General features: G+C 38.5%; 1 long non-coding RNA gene across 1 annotated transcript; it reads left to right on the top strand.

The window, feature by feature from the left end:
- The first annotated feature begins 4,528 nt into the window (after positions 1 to 4,528).
- LOC134295713 (uncharacterized) lies at positions 4,529 to 11,792 on the top strand. Its single transcript, XR_010002344.1, has 4 exons — positions 4,529 to 4,764; positions 7,412 to 7,494; positions 10,798 to 10,891; positions 11,482 to 11,792. It is a non-coding gene; the product is annotated as an uncharacterized LOC134295713 (long non-coding RNA).
- Positions 11,793 to 12,620: the final 828 nt, after the last annotated feature.

The raw sequence follows: 12,620 nt of genomic DNA, 5'->3' as shown, positions 1-12,620 counted from the left end.
TGATAGATTTCAGCTCTTGGGAACAATTTTCTGCTTACACTCATCCATGTTACAGATAAACCTGTCTGACGGATAGGTCTGAGTCTAGTGACATTTAATGTTTTTCAGTAAAGGTCATGGATATCTCACTTTAAAAGTATGTTCTAACGTAAAAGCAAATAGTTATTGCAATTAGCAAGAAAATGGATGAAAAATGGCAAAGCAATTTAGCTGCCCGTGCTTTATGTTGGCAGTTGTCACTGAATCTGAATAGAAATTTTTAAAAAATGATGATGATGATTATGATGATGATGATTATTATTATTATTAAAATATGAAGGAAGTCACAGTTTTTCATATGCAATGGACATCAGGAAAAAAACATCGCACACAAACACACACACAGATCAGTTTTGCATGCAAGACCCCTAGGTTGTACATTAGGAGGATTCTCTTGCCATCCATCACAGTAGGGAGTATACTTCACACACTGATGACATTATTTTAATTATGCTGATGTTTCACAGTGCTCCCAGTATTACCTGCACAGAGTATTAATGCCCTGCCGAGGCAGTTATGCATAAGGAAACTGCAGAACATAGAAAAGAGATCAATGGAAAACAGATATATTTAGCAAGATACTAAAGAAAAGAGTGTTGATTAGTAGTGATTAACTATACAAGCAGGGAAAATGCAGTGATTAGAGTTCAGAGAATTGATATCAAGAAGCTGTGTTTTACATTTTAGGGAGCTGGAATCGGCTTGAAATGCAAGTTTATCTATGCCATTTATTTCCATTTTGAGAGTTTGCTTCTGTAAATGAAAAATCTGAAGGCAATGATTTTTATGCCATACTTGTTTATGTGAAATGTGATCTCTAAGTGAAAAAAATAGATTTTTCTCTTTTAGCCATTAATGTTCTGAGAGACATTAAGGTTTCTAAAAATAATTTCCAAAGGGTGTTGGCTTTTGCTTATTCATTACTCAATCTTTGGCTGAAAGAATTCTAATTTTAATGTTATAGTGTTTGAAACATGCTATTTAAATGGAAAATAACTAAGTAAGCATAACTTATTTTTCCTAGATTCTGGCTTTTATTACAGTTAAGAAATCATAGAAACAGAATAGGAAGGAATCACAAACACAATCCTGTCTAACCCCCTTCTGTGCAGGAATATACAACTAAAGGTAATCTAGGGAGATGTACAAGCTTGTAAACACTGTTCACAATGTGACCGAAGCATGATATACAGTTTAGACATAATATCACATTATATATCATAATAGCGTTGGCTGCTCACATATCAATTTTATTGTCCCTTGTTTTGTGTGGAAGGGGAGGAAACACACAGTTTGTAACAAACAATGTCTCTTTGTGTGTGTGTGTGCATGACTTCAATTCACCTGTCAAGCATGACCTCCCAGTTCAAACATCAGATTAAAATTCAGTTAATCTTACTAAAAACAATTGTTTGTTTACACATATCTCTAGGCAACACAGTTCTAATAACCCAAATTATCTGCACAGGGTGAGTATCCCTTATCCAAAATGCTTGGGACCAGGAGCATTGGGGATTTTTAAATTTTATTTGGAATTTGGTGGATGACCTCAGCAGATAGCTAAACAGGGGAAGTGTGTCCCTACTAGTTCTCTTGGATCTCTAAGTGGCTTTCGGTACCATCAATCATGGTATCCTTCTGGGTCAGGAAAGAGTCTTGACAAGACAGAGGCCCTCCTGGTCAGTCGTGGGGCTGATTGAGGTATAGGGTGGCAACCTGTGCTCAATGGAGTTACACTCCCCCTGAAGATGTAGGTCCACAGTCTGGGGGTCCTCCTGGACTAAGCGCTAACACTTGATGTTCAGGTGTTGACAGTGACCAGTTAAAACTCATGCTCCAGCTGCGACTGTACCTCAAAAAGCCTTATTTAGTCACGGTGGTTCATGCCTTAGTTACATCTAGATTAGATTACTGCAATGCACTCTGAGCCTTTGAAAACAGCTCAGAAATTGCAATTGGGGCAAAGATTTGAGGCCAGATTACTATTTGGGACTAGCCATAGGGAACACACCATTGGCTGCCAATAAGTTTCCAGTCCCAATTCAAAGTGCAGGTTATTGCCTACAAAGCCTTACATGGTTCAAATCCAGCCTATCTTCATGACCGCATCTCCCCCTATGAACTGGCACAGGCTCTAAGATCTGTGATGGAGGCCTTCCTCTCGGCTCCACCTCCGTCTCAAGCACAGCTGGTGAGAACATGGGAGAGGGCCTTCTCGGTGGTGGCCCCTGGCTTCTGAAGGCCCTCCCCAGGGAATACTACAGCACTTTTATAAAGAGCTAAAACCTTGTTTGTTTTTCAGCAGGCCTCTGACAATGTTTAAGATAGTTGCCAGACTGATTGCCAATTACTTTAGCACCTTATAACTATTTTAAAGGGGAATACAGTCGGGATGCTAAATCACAAGCCGCTCCAAGTCCCTATGGGAGATGTTGACAGAGTATAATTAAAGTTTATTATTATGATTATGATGATTATTATTATTGTATGACACAGCAAACAAGATAGATATGCTGGATTTTGTTTCACACAATCAAAAGTCGAACATTTCCCAAGTGTCTAGGACTGTGTGATGTATTTTTGGATGATGCGCGCAGATCCCAGTAGGGTGGCCTTTTGCAGTTGGCAGATCATAATTTTGTCAATGTCTATTGTTTCCAAATGCCGGCTGAGATCTTTTGGCACGGCACCCAATGTGCCGATCACCACCGAGACCACCTGCACTGGTTTCTGCCAGAGTCTTTGAAGTTCAATCTTGAGGTCCTAATAGTGGCTGAGTTTTTCCTGTTGTTTTTCGTCAATGCGACTGTCACCTGGGATGGCAACATCAATGATCCAAACCACTTCCTCCTCCTCCTCCTTCTTCTTAAGTTTATTATAATTTGCATATAAGTACATCATGTACAGTCTTGGAGATGAGATCCATGTTTAAACATCCAATTCATTTCTGTTTTATAGACAGCCTACACACCTAGCTTGAAAATAGATGTACATAATATTTCAAATATGTTTATGCATGTAACAAAGATTAGAAAACAAAGGTGTCACTATCTCAGCCACTCAATTTTTGAATATCAGTTTTTTGGATTTTGGAATTCTGGGTATAAGACACTCAACTTTCTATGTAAAAGTAAAAAGTTAAGGCCCAGTGTGTGAATACATTTTCCTCTCTTTTCCCTTTCTTTACTATTTCAGAACATTAACATGTCTGTGCAGGCTTCAGATAAATTGATGATGGGTTTTCGGTCATGTGGAAACTCTGTACATTACAGCAGCAGCCACAATAACAGTGCCCTTTCTGTAAAATTAGTCAAAGATACGTACCCTGCACAAGCTCAGGGAAGCCATCTCTGCAAAATCTCACACCTCAGTAAATTAAATGCATGTAATTTTGCTATTGAACATAGGTACTATAACATGTTCCAATAGTCTCTATTTCTTAGCATACTGAGTATTGGCGGTCCTTTAAAAATAGTATCTATTCTCTCATTTTTGTACAAACAATAGAAGACAGCGGAAAGCAATTGTTGCCAGTGTGCATATATAAAAATATCAAAATCTCTCTAAAATATCCTAAAGGTTACACTTGGAAATAACAAGGAACTGTTACTAATTGTAATGTTGCATTGATTTTAAAATGCAACATTATATATCAAAGGCAACTAGTTACAGGCAACAGTATTACTTCTAAGGCCTCTTCCACACAGCTGAATAAAATCCTATATTATCTGCTTTGTACTGAAATTTATGGCAGTGTGGACTCAGATAACCCAGTTCAAAGCAGATATTGTGGGATTTTCTGCATTTATATTCTGAGTTATATGACTGTGTGGAAGGGCCCTAAGCCATTACTTCTGAGCTGTATTATAAACAATTTTTTTAAAACTTGCAATTAACAGAACCTGGAAATGTTATATTTATGGACTACAGTTTCTATAATTCAGGGGATTATGAATGTTTTCATCCCCAAAAGCTCCTCTGAAGTTTGTCAAACTCTTGTAATGAAGAGAGATTAGGAAGTGAGTGTTGAGTATACTTCAGAATGATCCTGTGCTGATAATATATAATACAACAATGTGGTGAAAGCGCAGGAGAGTCATCAAGAAATTTCTATTATTTTGACAGCCTGGGTAGTGAACATCTTGCTGGGGATCTTATAGGCTACCAAAAAAAATATCATCTAGTCCAGGCATGGGCAAAATTTGGCCCTCCAGTTGTTTTAGATTTCAACACTCAGATTTTTTTTTTTTTTTACTAAAGTGTTCTCATTTTTTTAAAGTTGACATTTCAGAAGCTGATGCATTGTTTCATAATGTGACTGAGAGGTAGCATTGTTTCTATAATTATCTCTTTTGCCATTTTCCCTAATGCATGTGCTTTGTGCTTTGAGATATTGCAGTTCCACTGCAGAGTGTATGATATATGATGTTTACCTAGTGCTTGTTCACCTAGTATTCTGTTAAAAGAAAAGTATGGCCAAATCCTTCTTGGAAGCATTTTTATGACTGGATAAGGTGGTAACATTTGATAACACCACATTTTCTTATTTATTTAATTATGTCCTGTCTTTCTCTTTCCACAGGACCCAAGGTGACCCAAGGGGCTGTGGCTAGCACAGCGGGTTAAACCACCAGCTATAGAAGATCTTGGCAGTTCAAGCTGCAGGTTGGGGTGAGCTCCCACTGTCAGCCCCAGCATCTACTTACCTAGCAGTTCAACAACAATGTGAGTAGATAAATAGATATTGCTTTGGTGGGAAGGTGAAAGGCACCCTGAAAATCATGCCAGCTAATCTGATCAGGAAGACATCCATGGATGACAGGCTCCTTGGTGTGGAAAAATGTAACAACAGCACCTCCCCATGGGAGGGTCGAGCACAGCCTCCAGGTGCTAGAGATGGGAACAGTGAAACCTTGCCTCTGTTCATGTACTTATTGTTTGTCTTTGTCGATTGTATAGCAGCATTGAATGTTTTCCATATTTGTACCTGTAATCTGCTCTGAGTCCCCTTCGGGAGATAGAGTGGAATATAAATAAAATATAATATTATTATTTAAATAAATCATATTATTTTCTTCTGTAGTCACATTGACATTTCTATGGACATTCATCAAAGTTTGCTTTTTGGAATTAAAAAAAAGTTCATTTATTGTTGAATTTGTAGATGTATGGTCCATGGATATGGAGGCCTAACTGCATATTCATCTTTCAAATTTCTATAGGAAATTGACTAATCAGAGATCTCTTCTGTGCCTTTACTCACCCTTGGCTCTGGAAATTTGGATGAACATGGCTTCTTTTTTAAAAAAGGTTCAGTCTTTCAAAAAATCTTACTGTTCTAGTCTAAATCTCAATGTGCTCCTCTTTGCATCCAGAAGAGAAGAAAGAATTGAAATAAGTTATCCTGTTCGCTTGAAAAAATGAGATTTTGCTCCAATGTATCCTAAAATAAAAACAACACATATTTTAAGGAGGAATGACATAATTCTATTTTTTATGGAAATTTCAGGATATTCTTTGAAAATGGAAAAGTCATATTTTTATATATATAAAAAGACCCAGAACTCTGGGGACAGAACAGCAAAGAAAACCTTTTCCTCCATTTCCCCCAGCCCATTTTATGGGATGCCTAATGCCTAACTATTAGGCTTGGGCCCAAATCAGATTGAATGAAAATGATTTGATGTTTTCGGTGGGCTGTTTTATATAATCTCCGAAAACAGAATGGGGAGGAGGGAGACGAAAAAACCTGGCAAAATGTACTAGGGGAGCCAGATTCTATCAATTCTGGAGAGGAAGGAGTTAAGTCTGCAATATACCTGAGGCAGGGACCTGCCATGTCTTTTCTCTCTCCCCAGCAGAAGCAGTGTCCTCCATTTCTTCTTGGAAAGTTCCCTCCTCCTCCAGATAGGATCTTGGAAACTTGGTTTCCCAGCAGCACTTGCATAGGGCGGGAACTGAAAAGTTCATCTCAGAGCATGATGGGGGGTTGAAGTTTCTCTCTTGCTCTGTTTTTCAGCCAATAAAAAAGCCTAGTTGTGTCCATGCTCTGATTCGCTGAGAATTGACACAACAATTCCCAGAACCCTCTCTTGTGGTTTGTCTTATTTTGAAAAATGTTATGGTTAAAACTTAAAACAATTCTAAAAAATTAGTAGATTGGTGAATTATTTTGAAACTTGACAGGCCTGCAGTTGTAAATGGGGTCTAAAGCTGAGGTTAGGTTTCATGCAGACAGGCCTTAAAATGGCTGAGGAAGGAGCCTTTAAAGTTTCCCATTGTAGCCAATGGGCTGAATCTTTGCCGAATGAAAACGGCAAAACCATTCCCCATTTGGGTAACTTCCCGGTAAACAGAATGAGCTGACAATGGAACCCAAAATGGGATGCCTTTCAAATGAATTGCACACCTCTACTAACTATTACCTGGAACACCAATTCTTGAATCTAAAGGAAAGCATATGAAGTTGCTTTATTTAATTATTTGCGCCCAATTATTTATATCCCTGGATATTGTCCAGAGAGACCTGTGGCCCTGGGTCCCAGACAAAAGTGTCTCTCATTATTACATTGCAATCCAATTCCATAAAAAGGGATGCCAGGGATTTGACTGGGAACGCTCTGCATGTAATGCTTGTTGTATGTTAACCTAATTTGAGTCATATATTCCAAACACTGGAATGTAAGAATATGTAAAAAAAAAAAAACCCACCCAAATGTGATATGTGAAATGTCCAAAAGGAATATATATCCTGCATGCTACACTCCTTCAAATCCTTGGTTAGTAATTCTCCTAATATAGCAGAAGATGCACCCTTATCATTGTAGATTCTAGTCCTTTTACATCTCTGTGCCGTTGTGAGGCGGCCTTGACAATCTTGTTTGACTCTGTATAAAGCTAATAAAACCCAACATTTTGAAAAGCAAACAAAACCTCTAGTTCACTTCTTATTAGTTTGTGTTAGGTCTTACAGATGGCGGTGAGGTTGTTTGTACAAGGATCAGCCTTATTTTCCATGAGGAGAATCTCCCATTAAGGGAGTAGCTCTTCATAGTTTCTGCTGTAATTGCCTATCATGATGTGAAGTGCTTGTCTCCTCCTTTTCATCTTCTCAAAATCATTTAGATATACTTAACCAAGACTCCTTTAAGGCACAGTGCATTTGAATCCAGTGATATTTATTTTAAACCTTCAAATTGCCAAGAGCCAATCTAGAAATGTCTGAGTTCATAAAATGGATTCTGTGACAACTAAATATGCCATATCAATATCCATCTCTATTATGTCTATCTATGTATTTTTACCCTAAGTATTTTTGATTAGGTACTCTCTTTTCTACATTGATGTTAAAGGTAGCACTCTTTGTTTACAGCCTCTACTCTTCTAGCTTTTAATACTGGCCTGGCACAGGAATTTATCAACTGAAGCTTTTTTCTATAAGCAAACGAACCAGAGGTAAATGCTTTATCTCCTTAATGTCAGCATGCTTAGCTGTATGAAAAGGTCTTCCTTTATGTAGGGAGCACCTCTGATTCATAAGTGCTTGCACTCAGTCAGTGCAATTCTAATAGCTACTTATTGTTGTAGCATTTTAGATATTAGTGTGTATTGAGATATTTCAGTTTCATAAATGTGGAAGACAAAAAATGTGTATTGAGATGGATGGTTTTGTGGTGTAATCACAATATGAAGATGTGAATAATCTAGGATGCTAAAATAAAATTCCTGGTGTTGGAAGAAGGCTTAAACATGTTAATGTGTATTAATAAAGCAAGTAACAAACAAAATAGCTTCTATAGGTTTATTCTTAAGTTGAATTTGTATGTAAGTCAAAACAGGTACATTTCAAAGTGTAGCTCTTTCCATATATATATATATATATATATATATATATATATATATATATATATATATATATCTGTGTGTGTGTGTGTGTGTGTGTGTGTGTGTGTGTGTGTGTGTGTGTGTGTGTGGAGTCTCGCTTATCCAACCTTATCCAATATTCTGTATTATCCAACGTATTCCACCTTTTGTAGTCAGTGTTTTTGTAGTCAATATTTTCAATGCATTGCAATGTTTTGGTGCTAAATTCGTAAATACAGTAATTACTACATAATGATACAGTGTATTGAACTGTTTTTTCTGTTGATTTGTTGTAAAGCATGATGTTTTGGTGCTTAAGTTGTAAAATCATAACGTAATTTGATATTTAATAGGCTTTTCCTTAATCCCTCCTTATTATCCAACATTTTTGCTTAGCCAGCATTCTGCCGGCCTGCTTATATTGCTTAATCGAGACTCTACTATATGTGTGTGTGTATGTGTGTATATATATATATATATATAGAGAGAGAGAGAGAGAGAGAGAGAGAGAGAGGGCACTTATAGGGAAGGGTTAACACCCCTGTGGAGTTTCCTTTATCACCTGTGCCTCTGTTCGGAAGATTTCATCCCACTTTCTGTCCCTGTGATCATTGGATCTTGAAAATTTGTCTTGTTGTGGAAACAAGGATTAGAGATAAAGTTTCAGCTGAAACACCTTTTCCCCATGATAACTCTTCCCAGAGTGAATTTCCTTTCCGAGAAGTAGATTTCTCTCATTTCCTGTTGTCTCACCCCTGTTCTTAATTAGGAATCATTTGTAATTGATTTACATGATAACAATATGAACATGTATCAAACTTAGATTTTAGCCATGTGCTACAGGTGCAATGTGTAATAGTTGCCTGGATATAATTTAGACACCCGACAGGAAAAAAAGGAAGAGCCAACCCTAAAACTTGCAAAGCGAGGCAGCTGCCTCAAACAGTAGGAATCATAGAATCATAGAGTCATAGAGTTGTAAGAGGCTTCATGGGCCATCCAGTCCAACTCCCTGCAAGAAGCAGGAAAATCTCATTCAAAGAACCCCCAACAGATGGCCATCCAGCCTCTGCTTAAAAGCCTCCAAAGAAGGAGCCTCCACCACAGTCCGGGGCAGAGAGTTCCAGTGGCGAACAGCTCTCCCAGGGAGGAAGTTCTGCCTAATGTTCAGGTGGAATCAATACTGTATTGTAAAATTCCACCTAGAACTGTATAGGAAACTTGTGCAATGACTAGAGTGTAAGCATCATGTGGTTAGACTACCCCCTAGAACCTAAACATACTCGGGCAGTTGCATTCTATACCAGTTCATGTTTTTAAAATATCTCTTATAGCATTGCAATAAATAGTTTGGATACCACTAGATCATGGAAGTCATTGCCAGCTTGACCAGGTAGGGCTGGAGTCCACTGTTTAACTCCCAGGAAACTAGTAGAACAGTTCTCCCGACCAATAAATCAGCCTTTAAAGGACATACAGTGTAACCTCTACTTAAGAGCATCCCAACTTAAGACTGTTTTGAGCTAAGAGCTGTTGCTCAACTTGAGTTTTACTTTGACATAAGAGAAGCATTTTGGGTTAAGAGCTGGCACCAGAGGGAGCCCTAGCATGAGAGTACAGCACTCTAGGGCTTCAAGGGAGCAGCCTCCATGCCTCGTGCTCTTGTCCGCTTTGAGTAAATGAGGAATGAGTAAAATTTGAGACCAAGTGGGCACCCTCTCTTCTGTATGGCTTGAGGTCTTGCTGCCCATTACAATATTTCTACCTTTCAATTCATTAAGCTAATCACAGCCAAACTTAGTCTATCCTGTACTACCTCTGTCTCCTATGGATCACTCCAGGTCCAGATCCTTAGAAGAATTGGTGGCCCTCCCATGATCCTGCTGCAATGTACACTTCTATTTGAAACTACTGTAAAAAAAAAAAAAGAAAGAAAGAGTACTTTTTAGCAGTCTGCTGTTAGGTATTAAACTGCTGGTAAAAATTTCCCCCCAAAATAAGAGTGTTTGGTGGAGGGATGGGAGCAGAGCCTGCCCTAGGTTTTTTCAAGTGTAGGCGAACAGAATTTTGCCCCCCCCCCCCCCCCCAACCAATCACTGGAAAATAAAAGCATTGGATAAGCGAAAATGTTGAATAATAAGGAGGGATTAAGGAAAAACCTATTAAACATCAAATCACATTAATATTTTACAAATTAAGCACCAAAACATCATGTTTTACAAGAAATCAACAGAAAAAGCAGTCTTGACTGTGCCCCCGTATGTTTTGCGCCCAAAGCGACTGCTTAATTCGCCTCATTGTTGGACCGGCTCTGGATGGGAGCCTGGGTGATTTACCATTGCATAAACCATAACAGACAGGACACAGCATCACCATGTCTGACACTTTGTAAAGGATCTCATTTTATATTCTCTCTGGACTAGTTTTAAAATAAAGACCCAAGAGAAGGGAGAGCAGAAAGCAAAAGAACTTGAGGTTGCTCACCAACAATTACCATCTGGACAACACCCTGCAGGGTCACTGCTCAGAGTCTTCCTCACTATGGGCAGTGTATTCCATTTCTAGATGAATTATCATAATTGTTTTTAAATTTGTGTCTATACTTGTAAATCAATGCATGCAGATTGTATGCAAATCCTTGTCCTCTCTTGCCGTCTCCTTTGGCAGTGCTAAGTGGCCATTCTGTTAGAGAGACCTTTGGCTGTCAGCTAATGAATCAGTGACTTTTCAGAGAAAATGGGAAGTTGGGAAGATAGATTGATGGGAAAGGGAACGTGTCACTGAAGAAGGAAAGACTGGCAACCACCTGTGGAGAATCTATCTGTCCCTGCTTACATGGAGAGAACATTACTGGAGGAGGTTCTATTTTTTGCTTTCAATGTTTATCTGTTTCAGTGCTTTTGGAGACAAGCTTCACAGCAGGCATCCTTTACTGCCATCAGTGACAAAGAAAATTGTAGTGCATTTCCCCCCTTTGGATTTTGACACGGTATGTATGCTTGGGACACCTGGTATTGTCAAGGCAGGGTGAAATGAAATCCTTCCAGTAAATATCAATTTGAACACATTTTGGCTTTATTTCTAAATGCATCTACATGACTTTAGCTATATCCTATAAAAGAAATATAGAACTTTGTTGCTATATTTCTTTTAATGTGGGCAGCTGGTGTGTCTGTCTATCTGAATCTCTGTGTTGGCATATTTTCCAGTTCTGGCAACTGGCAAAAAAAGAAAGGGGAGAGAAAGGTGGAGAGGCTAAATAGTTTTGTAGATATAGCTGTCTGAATAAGAGAGAAGATTCCCCCCTTTACAAAACCCCTCTTTACAAAAAAATTCAAACGACCCTCAAGTTGTTTTACATTTTCATCAAGATGAGATATCCTTTGTCTATGACTATTGTCACAAACTCGTAGAATAGGCAGAAACAAAAAGCTGCTTGTGGTTCCACATATCTTCCTTAAAATAAAATGTACGAGCTGCCATTTGGCTAGCTAGCTAACTTTTGTTTAAATATTTTTGGCACCCTCCTATTGGTCAATTGACAGCTACATCTTTTAATTTCTCCTTGTTAATCTGAAGCTTCTGCCATCTCTGATCAAGAGCAAAATTCTTTCAAGCCAAACACTAGGTTTATCATGCTGGCCACACAACCAGGAGACAACACAGCTCCTCTGCTTGGAAATAAGAAGAGTACCTCCCTCAGAGCCAGAGATGAGCACTGCCTCAAGAGCAGGAAATAAAAAGAGAAGCCTTTGCCTTTGTCTGTGTATGTATGTCTCATTGTATTGCAACAAGGCATTGAATGTTTGCCTGTCTCTGTTTATATACTGTAATATGCTCTGAATCCCTTCAGGGATAAGGGTGGAATATAAATAAAGTGTTGTTGTTGTTGTTGTTGTTGTTGTTGTTGTTGTTAATAATAATAACAAAGAATTCAGGTTAGCATAATACAGAATGGAGCCCCTGGTGGCACAGCCCATTAAACCCCTGAGCTGCTGACTGAAAATCAGTGGTTCGAATCTGGGGAGCAGGGTGAACTCCTGCTGTTAGCCCCAGCTTCTGCTGACCTAGCAGTTTGAAAACATGCAAATGTAAATACAGTAGAGTCTCACTTATCCAAGCTTTACTTATCCAAGGTTCTGTATTATCCAAAGCAGTCTGCCTTTTAGTAGTCCTTGTTTTTGTAGTAAATATTGCAATGTTTTGGTGCTAAATTTGTAAATACAGTAATTACTACATAACATTACTGTGTATTGAACTGCTTTTTCTGTCAATTTCTTGTAAAACATGATGTTTTTGGTGCTTAATTTGTAAAATCATAATGTAATTTTATGTTTAATAGGCTTTTTCTTAATCCCTCTTTATTATCCAAGATTTTCGCTTATCCAATGTTCTGTTGGCCCGTTTATCTTGGATAAGTGAGGTTCTACTGTAGATCAATAGATACCACTCTGGCCAGCAGGTAACGGTGCTCCATGTAGTGATGCCAGCCACAGGACCTTGGAGGTGTCTATAGACAACGCCAGCTCTTCGGCTTAGAAATGAAGATGAGCACCAACCCCCAGAGTCGGACACGACTAGACTTAATGTCAGGGGGAAACCTTTACCTTTACCTATAATAGAACAGGGTTGATGAAAACATGATCTTCCAGATGTTTTTGAAGTCCTCCACTCTGAACTCCAGTGCAATTGAAGTGCTGATTCTAGATACTGTTTCT

This window comes from Anolis carolinensis, chromosome 1 (genome assembly GCF_035594765.1).
Source record: "Anolis carolinensis isolate JA03-04 chromosome 1, rAnoCar3.1.pri, whole genome shotgun sequence".
Taxonomy (NCBI): domain Eukaryota; kingdom Metazoa; phylum Chordata; class Lepidosauria; order Squamata; family Dactyloidae; genus Anolis; species Anolis carolinensis.
This window is presented reverse-complemented; position numbering and strand designations above follow the sequence as displayed.